The sequence below is a fragment of the Gobio gobio genome, assembly GCF_949357685.1.
Source record: "Gobio gobio genome assembly, chromosome: 2".
Taxonomy (NCBI): Eukaryota; Metazoa; Chordata; class Actinopteri; order Cypriniformes; family Gobionidae; genus Gobio; species Gobio gobio.
In genome coordinates this window covers 47,545,926-47,564,275 of record NC_137098.1, presented here as the reverse complement: position 1 = coordinate 47,564,275, position 18,350 = coordinate 47,545,926, and the positions used below count along the sequence as shown (strand labels likewise).

The 18,350-nt window shown below is 38.5% G+C and overlaps 1 protein-coding gene across 8 annotated transcripts in view; it reads left to right on the top strand.

Moving 5' to 3' along the window:
• tjp1a (tight junction protein 1a) overlaps positions 1-18,350 on the top strand; it is a 140,542-nt gene that overhangs the window by 69,249 nt on the left and 52,943 nt on the right. Inside the window, exon 1 of one of the 8 annotated variants that reach the window (XM_079809963.1) lies at positions 5,134-5,222. The exons of the other annotated variants lie outside the window; for them this stretch is intronic. The gene's annotated coding sequence lies outside the window, so the exon portion shown is untranslated. Of the gene's footprint in view, positions 1-5,133; positions 5,223-18,350 lie in introns of those variants that run through there. 8 annotated transcript variants of the gene reach the window in all.

The following is an 18,350-nucleotide window of genomic DNA, read 5'->3' as shown; positions in this document are numbered from 1 at the left end:
TTTCATCAGGTGGAAAGCACTAATTGCTAATGGGGGTGTTTTCAGAGCACCCCTGTTTCACAGGTAACAGTCTGCCTTCAGAACACCCCCATTGTTTCACTTATTTTGGATTAGCCCAACCCGCTGGCGAGAGAGACAGATTGAAGAAGGCTAGTTTTCTTGTATATTATTTATTTAATTGTGAGAGCGTTTTTTCTGCTCTTGATCTGGCTTGTTTAATAAATATTCCTTTTTTTTATTAAAGAGGACGTGCCTTTTGTGTTTAAGAGTAAAAGCTTTAAGTTAATAGTCTATTCGTGTCTCAGCCGCGAAGCTGAGCTAGGCTGAGCTCATATGTTTGAGCTGCACAGAGCGGCTGAAATGAGTGTCTGTCAGTTATTATAATACATATGACAAAAACAATTGTCTAAATTATGTTGCATATTGCTCAAAAGTTATTGTGATGATATCTAGTTGACAACACATAGTGCCATATTTTCGGAAGTCATAGTCTATGATATTGCGCAGGTGCACGTGATGCGACGCTGTCAGAGCCGACAGACTCGTGTGTCAGACTCATTTCAGTGCAAAATAATCAGCTCAAAAACTATTTAATATACAGCAAATAGCCTACTAGTTTTTTATGTTTATTTATAATTAATTTAGGGAGACAACAAGGCTACCAAGTACTGCGCACAGTGTGCAGCTTATTCATTTAAGTTTTTTTTCCCTAACGTTATTTTAGTCGATTTTTAGTCGAAAATTTCAGGACTTCAGTCGACCAAGATTTTCTTTGGTTGATTACAGCCCTACATTTCACAGTGTAAATATTTGAGTAATAATGCTTATATATTTTTAGTATATAATTATATGGAGTCATATAGACTATATATTATTATATGCAGGGGAGACCATAATTAATCCTGGATATTAATTATATACTGCAGTGGTGAAGGAATTAATCTAGTGTTAGCTTCACCTCATTAACTCTCTGGCTGTCTATCTTGGGCCACAGAACAGGCATTGTGGTGCAGAATGCCGCCTGTAAGAGCCTGGGAATTCCTTTGAGTGAGCTCGGACTGGTCACGTGACCCTCGGCTGGGAGGCCTGTCCGGGGAGACTGGGGTTTCTGTGGGTCTGGGATATAAGCAGCACCAAGGTGTCCTATTTATCCCCCTCTTTCCGCTCTCACTCATCATTTTACCCCTGTCCTCCTTTTGTTTCTCTTTCTTTCACTCTCTCTCTTACACACACCCTGACAAAGGCACCCCCTGCTGAATGAGGCTGTTTTTGTACAGTTACACATCATTTGTGTTTCTGTATGTGTGTGTTTTGCATCACAGACTCTGGCTATGGAATTCAGATGTGGGAACAACCTCGTTTCAGTCACCAGCACAGAGCTCAGAACATGGACATTGCGCAACAACACATTATCTAATAAATAAGAGCACCTCCCCTCCTGTATTTAAACGTACCATTGTGACTGTAATGTGCAGTTAGAACCTGTACAGTAAATCAGCCTCTGCTAGTGACTTTCTTTTGTCTAAAGAAAGTTCTTTGTTTTTTCTCCTGTTCATTTATTAGTATTTACTCCTGTTCAAAAGTTTGGGGTCATTAACATTTTAAAAGAAAGTAATACTTTATATTCAGCAACGATGCATTACATTTTTCAAAAAGGACGAAGACATTTATATTGTAAAAATAATTCCATTTAAAATCTTGATAACTACATCACTCAAATATTTAGCAGCACAACTTTTTTCAACATTGATAATAACAAGAAATGTTTCTTGAGCACCAAATTGGCATTTTATAATGATTTCTGAAGGATCATGTCAATGAAGCTTAGGCTGCTTTGCATCACATATATTGATATTTTAAAATAAATTAAAATAGAAATTGTATTTCACATTTAAAATAATATTTCACAATATTACGTTTTTTATTGTATTTTTGATCAAAGTGAGCCCTTTCCAAAAACATAACGTCTACCAATCTAAAGTTGTCGTGCATTTCTATGTTTACATTTTCATCTTCGGAGACAACAAAGCATAGACTTTCATTTTGTTGCCAAGATGAACAAAACCAGCAGACAACTTCAAAGCAAACCAGATTCAGCCTGTAAGTAGCAAAGCTAAAGATGATTTTGTTTTTAATATAAATTATTAATAGCATTATAACATAACTATTGCTGCTTAACCAAGACGGCGCTGCGGCTGGCTGCCTCGTTGTGGAGCTCTCCAGTTGTTTCTGTTTTTGTTCGTTTGTCCTGTCTTTTGATTTTCTTATGCAATCAGTTTCACCAGTGATGAACTACTGAACATTTGACAGTACACACCACCCAATCTTATACCCTTTTTAAAAATTATTCTGATGTTTTGTTGGATATTGTAGTTGCTCAAACGCTTCAAGACACAACCGTTGGAAGAGAGCCGGTGCGTTGGTTAATGCCTGACTCCGACAGCGCGGCTTTAGAACCACACTACCTGGTATCCATCTGTTGATGTACTGTAAAGAGGTAGACCAATGTAGCAGAACGGGAACTACAAGGCAGCTTGGTACGGTTTTCGTCTTCAAACCAAACTTGTGTTTCCACCAAAGAAAGTTTAAATCCTGTCTGGTTAGCATGTTTCCTATAATGTTTACACATTCAGTGGGCGGTCTTTTGTGGCTGTTCGAACACATTCGACCACATGAGCATCTAAACTATGAAAGCAATCTGGTCTAATGCGTTTTTGACTACCTCTGGAAGTGGTTGAAAGTGGACAAGCTTCATCAGGCTAAAGATGCCTACAAAAGTGAAGACAGTCTTGTATAATCAGGCCAAAAACACATTGACAAAAGAGATCAGAGAAACTTTGAAACTACTCTGGAAAGTTGAAAAAGAAAATGTTTTCAGCCAGTTACCCTGCATCAATGTGGAAAGGCCCAAAAGATATCACCAATTCAAAGATACCATCCTCCAGCACTGTGTTGAATCAACAACTGACTGACCTGAATGAGTTTTATTGAAGCTTTGAAAAACCTGGTCTCACACCTCACACCCACTCTGACGGTATCTCTGCACAACCATCAACACCTCCAGCAAACCCCCTCTCACCCCCTTCTGCATTTCAGATCAGTGAAGAGAATGTAGTGCGTCAGTAGAAATATCAGTTTACAGTTCCAAACATTCCTTTTGCCATTAATTGTAATAATCTGGTGAGATTTTTATATGCACAAGGAGTCTGACAACAGCCGGTATGCTCCACATGGAGAGGTAGGTTTCTTCAAGTATCTTAAGGCCTGTTCACACCGGGACGATTTTCGCGCGCGTTTATCGCCGACGTTTAACGCCTCATGACTAAACAATGGGCGCCAATGTGAGTGTGCACACAGACGCGTAAAACGTCAGGCGTAAAAGCGTCATTTAAAAAAAAAAAACGCCTCTGGTTCGTTTTTTTATTTTGACGTGGCGCGTTAAAAACTGGCCGACCAATGAGATCAGCGCTTTTGTTCACGTGGCTGGAGCTGCTGAAGTGACAGTAAAACACGACTTGGTGGCGCTCAAGCACAAAACGGTCTTGCCGTGCACACATTGATACGACGAAGAAGTAGTAAGTAGACAAAGAAGAAAATGAGCTGATAATGCTGCTTGCCAGTTAGCAAAAAGTGTGTGAATGGTTTTGGCCATAGACATAATATATCTATGGTTTTGGGAAGCACGTAAATACTGTCTCTCTTCTTCTTCTGCGTGACAAGCGAGTGTCAGAAGCTAAAGTGCTGCAGCACCATGTGTACCGGGAGCGCTATCTACTGAATGTGCACGTTCACTCGGCGCATCGCCAGTGAAAATTGCGCCGCTGCAGCCATGGTACGGCCGCGAAGATCCGCGACTATTACGCAGGAATGAGAAAGTAGTTCCTAGCCATATAGGTGTAGAAAATCGCAACTTTTCATTTTCAGTTTGTCTTAGCACACGATGTAACTGTAGAAGAGTCAAGTTTTAAATAGGAAAAATATTGAAAGTGTCTTTGGTAATTTTTTGAATGAGATACTAATGGACTGTTTAGAATCAGTGATGTATGCTAAGCTATGCTAAAAGTGCTACCGCCAGATACAAAGATCGGCTGAATGGATTCAAAAACGGTAAAACTCAACCATTTAACTCTAGGGGACTTGTAAAATGAGCCTATTTTCCAAAAAAGTGGAGTGTTCCTTTAAGATTTAGTCCTATACTTCACTTAAAGTATGACTTTAATTGATGCTTGATAACTAACTTTTAAGCGCAGCTTTGAGCCAATAATTTTTTTACTCTTAAATCAATTCTTAGCAGTGTTCTTGTGAGTAATTCTCAGATGCTTGATAAATACGGGCCCTGGACTCAATGATGGTGAGATGATCAGATCTCCGTGTGGAGCCTACCGGCTGTTGTCCTTGTGCAACACAAAAATCTCACTGGATTATTACAATTAATGGCAAAAGGAGTGTTTGGAAATGTAAACTGATATTTCCTACTGACACACTACAACATAATAATATATAAATAACTGGCTAACCTGCAAAATACTAACTTGTCTAAGACTTTTGCACAGTTCTGTAAATACACACTGTACATATTTATATCTTATTCACATATCTTTATTTTATTTTACTGTCTACTTACTGTTTTCCTTACTGAAAGCTTCCTCTTTCACCAAAACAAATTCCTTGTGTGCGAACATACTTAGCAATACATCTCTTTCTGTTTCTGATTCTGATATTAAGCATTCATTTTCAAGATTGTTGGTTCATTTAAGTATTTTAACTCAAAATTATCCTTTAATGATCAGAAAATTGGAGAGTTTAATTAATTTTTTTAGACAAACATCATCAAATCCAGTCAGAGAGAGAACGAAAGAGAACGACAGTGTGAAGGGCCTTGGCTTCTTATCAGCACATTCCTGCCCTGTGGTTTTGTGTGTGTGTGTGTGTGTAGGGCAGATAACTCTGTGAGAGCTCATTGGGTCAGTGCAGCGCTGATTTAAAAACTCCTGTGGCAAGGCCAGAATTTGTGGGCTGGTTATCGTCCCTGACCTGCCAGCACTTTGCCACTGCAAACTTAAAATAAAATAGAGGGTGTGTGAGAGTCAGGGTGAGAGAGAGATAATGGAAGTCAATGCATACATTTTTACCATGCTTTTTACCATCAGTTCATGCTTTGAACTAGTACGTTGTTGACTCTAGGGGTGGGTGAACTGCTCTTGAGGAAGTCATACACTTTGGTAAGCATACAGGGAAGCATACAGTACTTAAAGGGTTTGTGTGCTGTTCCGACTATTCTCTGTCTGTGCTGTCAGCGCAGAGATGTTTGGTTGAGTTCGGATGACCTTGCTATGAGGGTGCCTGCAAACTGCAGCAATAACGCATGCTCGATGCTGAACTGTTGAATGCTGGGAAAGAGAAGGTCTTATCAGTCTTGCTTGTTTAAATGCATAGCAGTTAGCTGGAAGCTCAGCAGTAAGAACTGAGCTAGTCATGAGCCGTGTTTCCACTGTTGGGCCAAACGCGAACATGCTAGTCTGTGCCAGTCGCATTTCTGCTGTCACTTCCGGGGCTTGATCGGGCCTTGTCTGGGCTTCCTCAGGGTCAATGGCCTGGGTTTTTGTCAAGCCTAATACCATGGTCCAAAGCAGGCCAACTGGGGTTTGAGGAGTGGTCATGAACAAAGGCAGAGTTTACCTAAGTCAGGAGAGGGTCAACACTGCTGCTTATTTCCCATGTTATCATACCAGGCTACCGGCTTACCTCAACATTTAAGACATTTAAAAAAAAATTCAGCTCAAAACTCACTTTTAGATGGCAGCGAGTGTTTGAAATAACTTTCGATTGCGATCTGATGGGGATTCTTATCACCGCATGAGGCCGAAATATATTTATGCGATGCTAACCATTGCGATTAATAAATACACGTTTATGGAAAAACCAGAGACGGCTTGAATAACGTAGACAAATCGTATGATTATATTCTTTTGTTTATTTGGTTTCAAGTTTCATCTGTCTCTTCATGAGGATATGCATCCTCATATGTCATAAATGACGTATCCTCCGGTTAACTCCTGTTTTCTGTCTCTGAGCTCCCTTTGTTGCTCTGATATATGTTCAATTTTAATGTTATTGATATCGACCCAATAAGAAAATTTTGCCGATATATTAAAGCCAATAAATAGCCAAAACACTTCAGGTGTGCTCTGTTCACCATAATGGTTTTGAATTGCTTGAAATATGATTGTAATCACTTTGAAAACGAAAATACTGTTAAGTGCATCATGTGCAGTTCAAGTTTTACATAGGCTACATAAAATTATAATGAAAACACTACTGTAAGAAAATGGCTGTGTTTTGTTGTTACGGGATAAGCATATCCACAACAGAGTTACATATTCATCGCTTGTACATTCGCATTCACATGTTGTAAATGGAAACCTTTGACCTTCTTCATAGAGCTTTTACACAAACACTCACAGGAGCATTTTAAAGCAGCCGTCTATCAGTGGTACAGATGCTGCAGGTGTCGTCACATTAAACGATCAAATAAATTATTGGTGGGTGTGGCAAGCAGGGTAGGGCCGAGAGCCGTGGGAACGGAATATGTTCTAGGGATCGACCAATACAGATTTTTTAGTGCCGATACCGTTTTTTTTTTCATCAGCCTTTTTCAACCGATACAGGCCGCCGATTTTCTTGAGCCGATATTTGGAGCCGATACTTCTTTTGCTCCCTCAATTTACATCATAAAAATGACACAATGATCATGATGATAACAATGTTACAAGTCTCAATTTAAAAAAGGAACATTTATTGTACTAAAAAACCCCTATATTTAACAAATAGTAAAAACAGGTGAGGTAGAACAAGTAAAAAAAAGAGTTCATTGCTGAAAATAAATTCTGATAATAAATATTTAAGCATAAATAAAAATAATTACACTATTGCACACAGAAGCAACAAGCAAGCAGCATAATAAAGTGCGAACTGACTGTGCTATACTTAATTTTAAAAAGTAACCAACTATTTACAACCTAGTCATTTAATGCTTAGGTGCACTTAACTTAATCTCTTGTAGAGCAACACCAGCAGTAATTCTGGAAAAAAAATATCCCAACAGGGCTCCAGACTAAATTTTTTCACTAGGAGCACAGTGGCCCCCAACTGAAAAGTTTAGGGGCACAACCAGAAATTTTAGGATCGCACACCGTAAATCAACATGCTAACCAAATCTACTAATTTCCACTGTATTACTAATAGGGATGGGTATCGTTAAGGTTTTAATGGTATTACTACTCTTACCCATACTGCTTATCGATCCGGTACTTTAACAGTATTCTTACCGGTTCTCTTTATTATACTTTTTTTTTTTTTTAATAAAAAAAAAAAAAAAAAACATAATTAAGAACATAATTAACATGGCTTTATAATCTGAAAAATAAAATATATATAGCAAAAGAAACCGCAAAGTTTGAACAAATATAAAACATCTATGTGTAAATGGACCAGTGTGCAGGCATTCGGAAGGTCTGCTAACATCAATATTACAGTAAAGAACAAACCTACAAAGAAATCTTATAAAGTAATGAAATGTAAAATAACACTGCATAGTTTTCAATGTATAAATTGATAGATTAATGCTTATAAAAGCTAAAGTTATTAATTCAAGAGATGTGAATATTTTCTATTTGCCTTTTGTTCGATTCGAATCAATGGCTCAATCGTCAGCAGGTTTATTAGACGCTGCCCCTTTAAGACCGATCGAATGTAGAACTAATAATATCATGTTCTCCTATTTCTCCAAACTATTTACGCCCATTTAAGATATAAACTGTTAAAAATAACTACTCTCCAATCCGGTCAATTTGACCCGTCTATTTGTTTATTTGATGGTTTAGACGCGCACACGAAGCCTACAATATTAAGTGCAAGCCGGTCCATTTCGCAGCACACACACATAAGCCGCCTTGAAGTTGGAAACAGCGTCTCTTGCGCGGATTATTGTGCATTTAATAGCTCTTTATTATCAAACACATCCCGCAGTTTAGCAACAGTAGAGACTGCAGTTTACAACAATCACTGATTCTGACGTTAAGTTAAGGTTTAGGGAGAAATGACAGCTCAGCTGTGAAAGGAAGGATGAGCTCGACGGAACACGGCTATAGGAATAGTTTTACCTCATATATCTTCTTTTTATAATTCTTGGAAGCCAAAATCGAAAATAAAATTAGATTAATATCACAGCACATCCCTAAAGTTTAAGCAGACTAAAGTTCTGTGTAGTTCTCTTGGCCATCGTCACTCATTATCACTGACTGTGGTGTTGTGTTCGCTGTAGCTCCACGTGAGAGAGCTCTCGCTCGCTTTCTCTCTCTTCTGGATTGCGAATGGCAAAAATGCATCACGGACAAATTATTTAATATTATCTCATATAGAAACGGCTGGTAAAGATAGAATTTGCCAGACATAACGTCTATCAATTATAATTAGTAAGTGTATTTTCTTAATTTCTCCAGTACCGACAGCAGGCAAATTTACTGGGGCGCACATGTGCGACTGGACGTAAAATTCAGTCGCACACTCTCAAATTTTAGTCGCAAAATGCGACCATTTAGTCGCACTCTGGAGCCCTGCCCAATGCTTCACGTGAAACTTCGGTCTTCCGACCTTTTACCATCGTGTCAATTCGCAGTTGATTTTGATTAATATGCGCGACTCGCGAGGGAGGGAGAGCAAGACAGTTTGAAGACGGTGAGTGCACGCGCGCGGCCAGAGGAGGGGCAGCGTGCGCGCTCTTCACGTTCTCTCAGCAACATGCGAGTGCGACCTGTCACAAGCGCAGCACAGTCAGTTTCTACGGTAAAAATTCACTTTGGCGGCTGCCTAAAAACGCTATCTGTCGCGGCTGGTGTTGATTCTGTGGTGTATCGCCGCAAATAAGTCTATGTGTGGTGTGGGAAACACTGGAGAGACACACACACACACGCATTCAAACCGCAGCAGCCAGGTGGTCACTGAATAAAACTCCCACAAATACCACGGAACAACGTCGGCATTACTTAATCATATGACCAGTGTTCGTAACAGCTACCGTATGCATACGAATAGCCTACAATTTAGCTATTTGCAGCTCCCTAAATACAATGGCAAGCAGTTTTATAGATGAGGCATTCAGCATTTGCGTTTTCCATTTGGACGCACAAACTTGCTTAGCTATAGTTGCACATATAGAGCAACGTGTTTCCACTTTCAAAGAATATGGCAATATTTCAACTAAGTCAAACAGTTAAAAGATGCTTTGAAAGTTTAAAACTTATCGTTGTCTTGAAGAAAAGATCCCAGCACTGCTAGTGGGGGAAGGGCAGTGCATGAACTGCAGCGTTTCCAGCAGCACAGAGCTGCCTGTTGACGCCTGTCTGTAAATAATGCCGGGAAAAAACTTTCGGCGAACACAGCAGCTTTGTATCTGCCGATACACGTAAAAAACGCAAATATCGGCCCGATATATCGGTGGAACACTAGTATGTTCCGTTTAATGTTCGCCGGTTCCCACCTCTTTCTTCCCTTATCAACAAATCTTGTTACAGTGGTGCCGAAACCAGGGAAGAAGGACGTGGGAACCAGCGAAAGTTAAACATAACCCCTCATGGACGACTGGCGCAAAGTCCAGGCCTGGTCCTCTCTTGTCCTTCACTGTTGTCACTCCTTTTATCCTTCTAGATCTCCTCCGTGTGACTCTAGTCCAGTTTGCAGGTGACGCTCACTAGCTAATGCCCTGTTTGCCACAGTGGGACAAAGATCCCGCCAAAATGTTTTGAATGCAGTAAAAACTGTTTTTGTTAATAAACATAAATTTACATCTGCATCCCAACTCAAGCGACTGCTACTGTCAAATGTAAGAGACAAAACTTATTTATACATTTGTGAAATGTTCACCTGTTTGGCAAGTGTTTGTCATGTTCTGATGACACAACCAGTACTTTCACTCAGGAGCAAACATTTGCCTTCAAACTTGAAAGAAATACAAATTTGACATTTATCATGATAAAAAAATAACCTGCTCTGTCTTGTCTGTTGGCATGTTGGCATTGTCGTTTTTGCTCTGAGATATATTTTTCACTGCATGAGAAAATGGATGTGTGGCATGATAACAGTGTCTATTGCAGGAGTCTGAATGTGTGAGAATTGGCATCCCTGGATATGACGCATTTTTTCCCCCACACTCTACTGGTTCGGCTTTGCTTGCACTTAGATTGCATCCAGGAAGGCTGCATTACAGGTTTTCACTACAGCGCCCCACTGGTCAAACTGTGTTATTGCATGCCCTTAAAATAGGTCATTTGAGAGCAAAAGTCTATTCAACATCAAAAATATTTGAATTTTTTTTGTTGTCGACATTATCCTAACCCCTGAGGTATTTTATGCCTTTTTGCTTCATTTTAGATTAGTTCTTTAGCTCTCATATATGATCTCTCACTTTGTGTAGCGAGGCTGTACATGACCTTGTAGATCTACCAAAAATGTTCACATTAGGCATATTGAGCAAATCATTCAGGAAGCCTTCTTAAGATGCCAGACATATAAGGTGCGACATGTCAGTCTCCTGTACTTTTATGTTGGTGGTTTGCTGGTGTATTCCTGCTGAAAGGCACAGCCTTTCTCAGGTTGTGAGGACCTTTAAGAGAAGCGTTGTACAGATTACATTTTTAATCCTAGTGCACAGGATTAGAGGTTTTTATATTTTTATTTCTACTACCTCTTTGCACATCAAACAATCAGTCTGTCTGTGGTGTTAGTTAACATGGTATTGCAGTTGGTGCTTACTATCATTTTAAATTTGTGTTCGTAGGGTTATAGATTGTTTACACTACCATTCAAAAGTTTAGTCAGTAAGATTTGTATTAATAAAATATACAGTAAAATGGTAATATTGTCAAATATTATTACAGTTGACCAAAAAACGTATTTGCTTCCTTATTGTGAGATCATTATCCATGAGATCATTTAAATGTAGATGAATTTCATGTAATAGGATGCTATAGGTCACTGTGTAAAATGTATTATTTGCATCTCAAAATTTTGAACGCCACAATTGATTCGCTGCTTCAGGTGTGTTTGTTTAGGGTTGGAGCTGAACTCTGCTGGATGGTAGCTCTCCTGGACCAGAGTTGGAGACCCCTGGTCAATAGCGATGCAGGAACTACACACATCAGCCTTAACTCTTTTTGTTGCTCCTCGAACAATCATATGAATGAATATGAGTTGTAAAGGTGCAGCCAAGGATCATGGCTCAGAATAAGTCTTAAGTCCTCTAGTCTTAAATTCATCAGCTTTTTTGTACAAGAAAGACAAAGAGTCAGGAAATCTATACTACTGCAATATGAGTTTGTGTTTTCTGTGAGGTTCACGTGTGTAGCTGTCTGAAAGGTGCTCCATCCAGCAAGAGAAACCGATAAAGTCACCATGGTTACCCTTACTATTAGTATTATGACATCATGAGAACCCTGCTGACACGCTGTTCCGCATGAGGTGCCTGCTTCTGATTGGCTGACATTGATCCTGCATGCTTAATTTCGAAAGCTTCTGGAGTACAACAGAGGTTGTGGCAACAACCCCCTCCCATAGGCCTGTCTTTCTGTTTACTGTCTCACTTTCTCCTCCTTCCTTTCGCCGGCTCATTCACGGCTGCCATGGGCTATTTTTGTACTTTGATTGTCAAGAACTGCTTAACCAGATTAAATGTGTCTCTGTCTCTCTCTGTTGCTCTATCATTCTCTTTCCCTCAGCATCCTGTGGATAATATAATACATCTTGGCTAGTGGTGTTTCAACTTTGCCATTGGTTGGATCACTTTTATTTGTTTGGGTGCCATGATTCTTTGTTTTGTCCCTGAATATCTCGGGTATAATTTACTCACCCTAATGTTGGAACACAAAACAAGATGTTTTGAAGAATGTTGTAAACCAAACCATTTTGGTGCCCATTAACTTCCATTTGTATGGATTTTTTTTTTAAAAACTGACTTTTCTTAAAATATTTTCTTTTATGTTCTACATTTTTGCATTTAACAGATGCTTTTATCCAAAGCGACTTACAAGAGAGGAGCAAAAGCAATTAGTCAAAAATCGAACAATATTGGTAATATACAGTGCCAGCCAGGCTCATTTGATAACTAGATTAGAAAGCAAGCTAGAGAAGAAGGAAAGAAAGAAAGACATGCATGTTTGAAACAACGCGAGGCGGGTAAATGATGACAGAGTTTAAATTTTTGGGTAAATTATCCACCACTCAGTCTTACTGTCTCCAAGGCCAGAGATTCACACCTACATAATGGCTATTTGAGCAGAGTGAGTAGGAAGAACAGAGTATAAATGGGCAGATTGTTAGAATTTATGTCTTTAGATTTGACTTCAGTGGCTTCTCTCTTGTGCTTCATTTGATGAAATTGAAGAGAACAAACTGAAACCTGCAGTGTGGGAGATGGGACAATGCTTTTCTTTGTTCGCTCTCTCATATTTTTTTAAAAATTGAACACCATTGCCATCTTTTTATGATCTCAGTCCTAAGAAACTGTTTTTTGAAAGTTCAAACTCTATTTGCTTTTTCCTACTAAATGCGTAATCACAAGGAATTGTGGGTCACAGCTACTCTGAGATTTGCATAAGCTAACCTTCCTGTTTCTCTGGAATATATCTTTTCAGATGTCACCAGAGTAAACGGCGTGAAATGGGGTCTGTGTTTGTTGAGGACTTTGCATTTGTGTATTTTGAATTTCAAACATTTTAACACTAAATTGTTGACATGATGTTCCATGTTGTCATTAATACAATGAACAGGAAGCTGACAGTACAGAGAATCATAGGTCTGCAGAACAGATGCACACAGAGCCCATCTGAATCCAACTGTTAAAGGATTACTGCGTTTAAGATGGATTTGGGCTGTGTGTATGCGTGCCAGTGTGATATAAGTGTGTGTTTGTGTGCCTGTCTAAGCTAGTGCCTGTTTAGAGAGAGAGAGAGAGAGAGAGAGAGAGAGAGAGAGTTTATACAGCTTTTTCAGGGCACAGCCCAGGGACCAAAGCAGATTGTGAGGAAAAGGGGAAAAAAATATCATGTGACCGTAGCATGTTTTAAAAATAACACAGGAGAACGGAAAATAATCCTGACCCATCATTGTGAATTTAGGTTAGAAAAGCTATGCTTTATATAGGATCACATCAGCAAATTGCAGAAATATGCAGAAATATCTAAACACCTGATGAGTGTCTGTGTGTGTGCACCATCCTAAACCCTTCTTCACTAATGAATTCTTAGCTGTGATGCAAAAGACAACAGACATGGAACCATATAAATGCCTTTCACGATTATATACATTTCAACCCTTCAAAAGGAATTGGTTGCAAAAACATATTAAAACAACATATTTTATAATGTAATTATAATCAAATATTATCAAAGCTACTTATGAATGACGGTGGAGAAAGATGCTTTCAGAATTTAATGGTGTTCTTAAGACATCTACCTGCAGGAGCTAATTATGTACAATGCTAACCATCTAGACTTTTTTTTTTGCTGTGATGCTTCATGTAGTCCTTGGTTTCAACTGCATTGGCAGAGGATGGTTGGCAATCGTGTCCCAGAAACACAGGATTTCTAACAGCAATTGAGTGAATTGATGGTCATAGGGGCTCTTCGCTCAATCCTTATTAATTCTGGGTAGAGTTGGGTACCGTTCACATTTTAACTGGTACCAGTAACGGTCAAACAAAGTGCTGCACAACTGAACTTTATACTGTTGAAATTAAAACATGGAATTTTTTTATTTATTTACTACTTAAAAAAAAAAGTTTTGATAATTTATAATTATTATATTATTAGTGTTAGTATTATTATTACACTGAGACGTATCTAAATTCTACTGTACAACAGTAATATATTTGTCAAGTCAAATCGAACTTTTATTTTGATGGGTTGCTGTGAAGACCTTTGAGTTTCTGTGTGTTTATGACATGACGGTAGTTTTTCTCAAATGAAACGGTAAGTTTTCTCAGAGCAGCTCTGGAGATGACGGTCATGCATTCATGTCCTCGTATGAGATGGAAACACGCAACCGTGATGCGCGATTCTCTGTGTGTGTGTGTGTGTGTGTGTGTGTGTGTGAGAGAGAGGTAAATTAAACTGTGCCTCAGCGCCATTCATTCACACAGAGACACACAGGACATGCAGGATTCATATTTAAATAGTCTTTTTGCTGTTTAATATTCACAGACACCATTCGGTCGGTGCCCTTAAAAGTACAGAGTTTGGTACCCAACCCTAATTCTGGGAATTAACTTGATTGTGGTAGTTTGGTGTTACTAGCTCACAACTATTATGTTTCTACTATGTCCACTCTGTGGCCATCTTGGCAATGCCACAGCCTCAATCTTTTATCTATGCAATTTAGGGTACTTATTACGGAGCCCCGCACATGACATGCAGGAAAAAACTAGTAGGCTAAATCGTGCGCACGATTTACTAATTCGTTCCCTTGATTTGCTAAATCGTGCGCAAGATTTATAAATCGAGGGAACAAATTAGTAAATCGTGTGCAAGGTTTAGCAAGTCGAGGGAATGAAGTAGTAAATTGTTGCATGATATAAATCGAGAGAACAAATAAGTGAATAGTGCGCACAATTTCCTTTTTATATTTCTTGCACTTCATGTGCGGGCTCGCAAAATCTTAACCCCTTTGTTGAGTTTTATTTTCAAAAATTCATAATAGGGCTGCGTGAAACACTCATATCAAAATTTTATAAAGGGTTAGTTCACCCAAAAATGAAAATTAGCTCATGATTTACTCACCCTCTAGTCATCCTAGGTGTATATGATATTCTTCTTTCAGACAAATAAAATTGGAATTATATTAAAAATGTCCTGGCTCTTCCCAGCTTTATAATGGCAGTGAATTGTTGCTTCAATTTTGAAGTCAATAAAAGTGTATCTATCCATCATATAACTGCTCCACACAACTCCAGGGGGTTAAAGGGTTACTTCAGCGATTAGCATTAAGCTAAATCAGTAGAAACCCGGTAGTATATTCGAATGATCGTGCCCCTGCCTCATATTCCCCTGAGACAAGAGATTTATGTATTTTATGTCTGGAAAAAAGCCTCCGTTGACACAACGTCATTTTGCGTCATCGGAGGCTTTTTTGGCCAGAGGCTAGAGACTACAGCCAGTAGTAGGAGCTAGTTCCGCATGTTTTCAACCCGCCCATAGGAGTGGGATCTTACTCACAAAATGTAAAATGAGCACGGCCACTCGACAATGCGGCCGTGAATGAATGCCGGGCAACCATGCTAATTTTAGTTTCTAGTTTTAGTTTTGAATTAGCGCCAATTAAGGGGCTGGTTGCTTGAATTGTGGGTTTATTAGCCTTTTGTTCTTAATGAAAAACACAACAAAACAGTACAATGACAAACTCACTTAAATAGGCGCTTTTACATTTCGCTTTGAAACCAAATCTTCCTCGATCATCTGATCTGTCAGCGCCTCACTCTCTGATGAATGAAATCGGACTCCTGCTGCTGGTCTGTGCTGCGACACTCATTCGGCTCGTGCTGTATTAAGCAGACAAGTTCAGTTTTTTAATTGTAGTCTCTGCTCTCTAACTGAACTAAATTATTTTACAACGGTGGGGGTGGTGCCACGGTGGGCAAGTGCTGTAACCTGTGGGAGTGGCCTCGTAGGGCAGCGAAGCAAGTGCATTCTGGGAGTTGTTGTCTTTCATTTTCTGGCTTTTCTCAGTCTAGAAGGCACCAGTTTCTAAAATAATTTCACATTTCTACTACATAAATGATCCAATTGAAATACTCATTCATCTTTCTAGCGGTGAAGTACCCCTTTAATAAAGGCCTTCTGAACCGGAGTCATGTGGAGCAGTTATATGATGGATCGATGCACTTTTATGGACTTCAAAAATGAAGCAACAATTAACTGCCATTATAAAGCTTGGAAGAGCCAGGATATTTTTATTATAACTCTGATTTTATTCGTCTGAAAGAAGAATGGCATATACACCTAGAATGACTTGAGGGTGAGTAAATCATGGGCTAATTTTAATTTTTTGGGTGAACTAACCCTGTAAGGCAGGATCACGATCCACAATCTTATTACAAATTACCGTCTCTATCCTTACTCCCTTTTATATAGTTAAAAAATCATAATGGCTATTGTTTCCTTTTGCTGTATTATTAGGATGTCAGACCTGCATGTGAAGTTGGCAACACTATTAGGCTGCTTGGATGCTAGAGAAAGCTCAGATAGAGTGTTTTTGATGAATAGGATTGTGTAATATATCTGTCTTGAGGGTGTGGATAAGCCAGGTCAGTTTGAAATCATGCAGAAACTTAAATTGGATTTCTAAGCACATAAATTCTCATTTGTTTACAGTAGTGTTCCAATTGGTTATAAAACACAGGTATGCTTGAGCATTCTGTCTTTTTAGCTTCAGGTTGCATCTTGTGACATCATGTCCAGTTTTTGGTTCGTTTACATGTCTTCGGTCCGTGTTGCATTCATATTTCAGTCGATCTGCACCAAAGTTTGTTTGGAAGTGCACTCGAATAAACCGCACTAATATAACAATCACGCTAGAGGTATTTTAATCCAACCAATCCTGCCAAGTACAAGTGCAGTGAACATACCCTTAGTTTCATCACTTTTGCAAATTTACATTTGAAATCATCAAATTGGCATGATTGTCTAACATAATGCCCTTTGAGTTTTAAAGTGATCCCTCATTTGTGTGTGTGTTTGTGTGTGTGTGTGTGTGTTTCCTGGCAATAAACACAGATGGTGCAGTAGAATAAGGCTTTCTCAATTGACAATTTTGGTCAATATTAAAATCACTATTATTAAACATGGGGGGCGATATGAGTCTTATAATTAATTATTATTAAATTATTAAATATCAGTGAAATTTCACAATTTTCAATACTTCAGCAAAATGAATACTAGGTTAATTAATGTAAGAAAATGTCCTCAAAACCATTACATATAGACAAGTAAACAGTCAGCAATACAATAAGAACAAAGAAACTAATTACAAACAAAACATACAAATAAATACAACAGAACGAAAATACAAATTAAATAATCAGTGTTTTAAATTTTTCAGGAAGATGTACTAACAGTGGTATTCAGATAAGTAATAGCTTACATCAATAAATTGAATAATCAAATGTAAAATAATTGCATATAACAATTATTTAATCCTTAATAAAGCTATTTAAAAGAAAATCACTCACTGATCTTGACTGAATTGTTATTTGTTGTTTGATTATCATTAATAACAGACTGCAGCAGGAATATTAGACTGCTGTCACTTTAAGAGCTAATGCAAGGCTCCAATATACTATTTAGGGGTGCACCGATCCGACTTTTTCAGTCCCGATACCGATACCGATGCCTGGGCTTTGTGTATCTGTCGATACCCGATACCGATCCGATATATTGTTGAATTAATAATAAACTGTATATCTTCCACCTTATACCTTCCTTGAAGAGACTAAAGGCACCAGACTTTACTAACTAAACATAACTAAGACAAAATAACAGATGTATGTAAGGTGTTGAATTCTTATTTATTTAAAAAACAATTGTGCATTCAAATCTAAAATGGAATGTAATCTAACTTCTTTAAATAAATAAAATGTAGCAGTGGAAACAAAAAACAGTGTATTGGTCAAACATACAATAGTAATCTGACAGTTACCAAACATTTTTTACACTACAGATAATTGTTTTGGTATATAATCATATCAATATTAAAAAGTAGCATTACAAATTAACAAATAGTCTAATTTTCTACCATATAATTTTCTACCGGTTCAAAGGAGTCATTAGGTCACGAATCGGACATTAGCAGACGCGTTGTGTGCGAATCCCGTCTGTTAGAACATCGCGAAAGATGTCAACACACAGAAAACACTTCATAACTGGATATAATTTGTCTCCCGCTTATTGAAAGTATGCTTTATGTCAGCTGGTCAGAGAAGAGTCAATGTTTTTTGAGCGCAATTCACACCCAGTGATAATTCAAGGACAAAATTGTCCGAATGTGTCACGTGCAACATGGTTTCGGTCTTCCGAGCTTTTGATTTGGATCAATATGTGAAATATGAGAGCGAACACTGATTATTTTGAAGACCCAGAGAGCGCGCGCGGGGGAGGAGCTCTCAGATCGGTCTCTCTGTCACTCAGTCACAAGCGCAGCATCTGTTCTACATCACTCGTAAATCACAATAACTCATCAAATTAGGCTTTGGCCGTCAAAAAAAATGTCAATGCAGGAAAGACCCTGACTTTGCAGTAATACCCTCG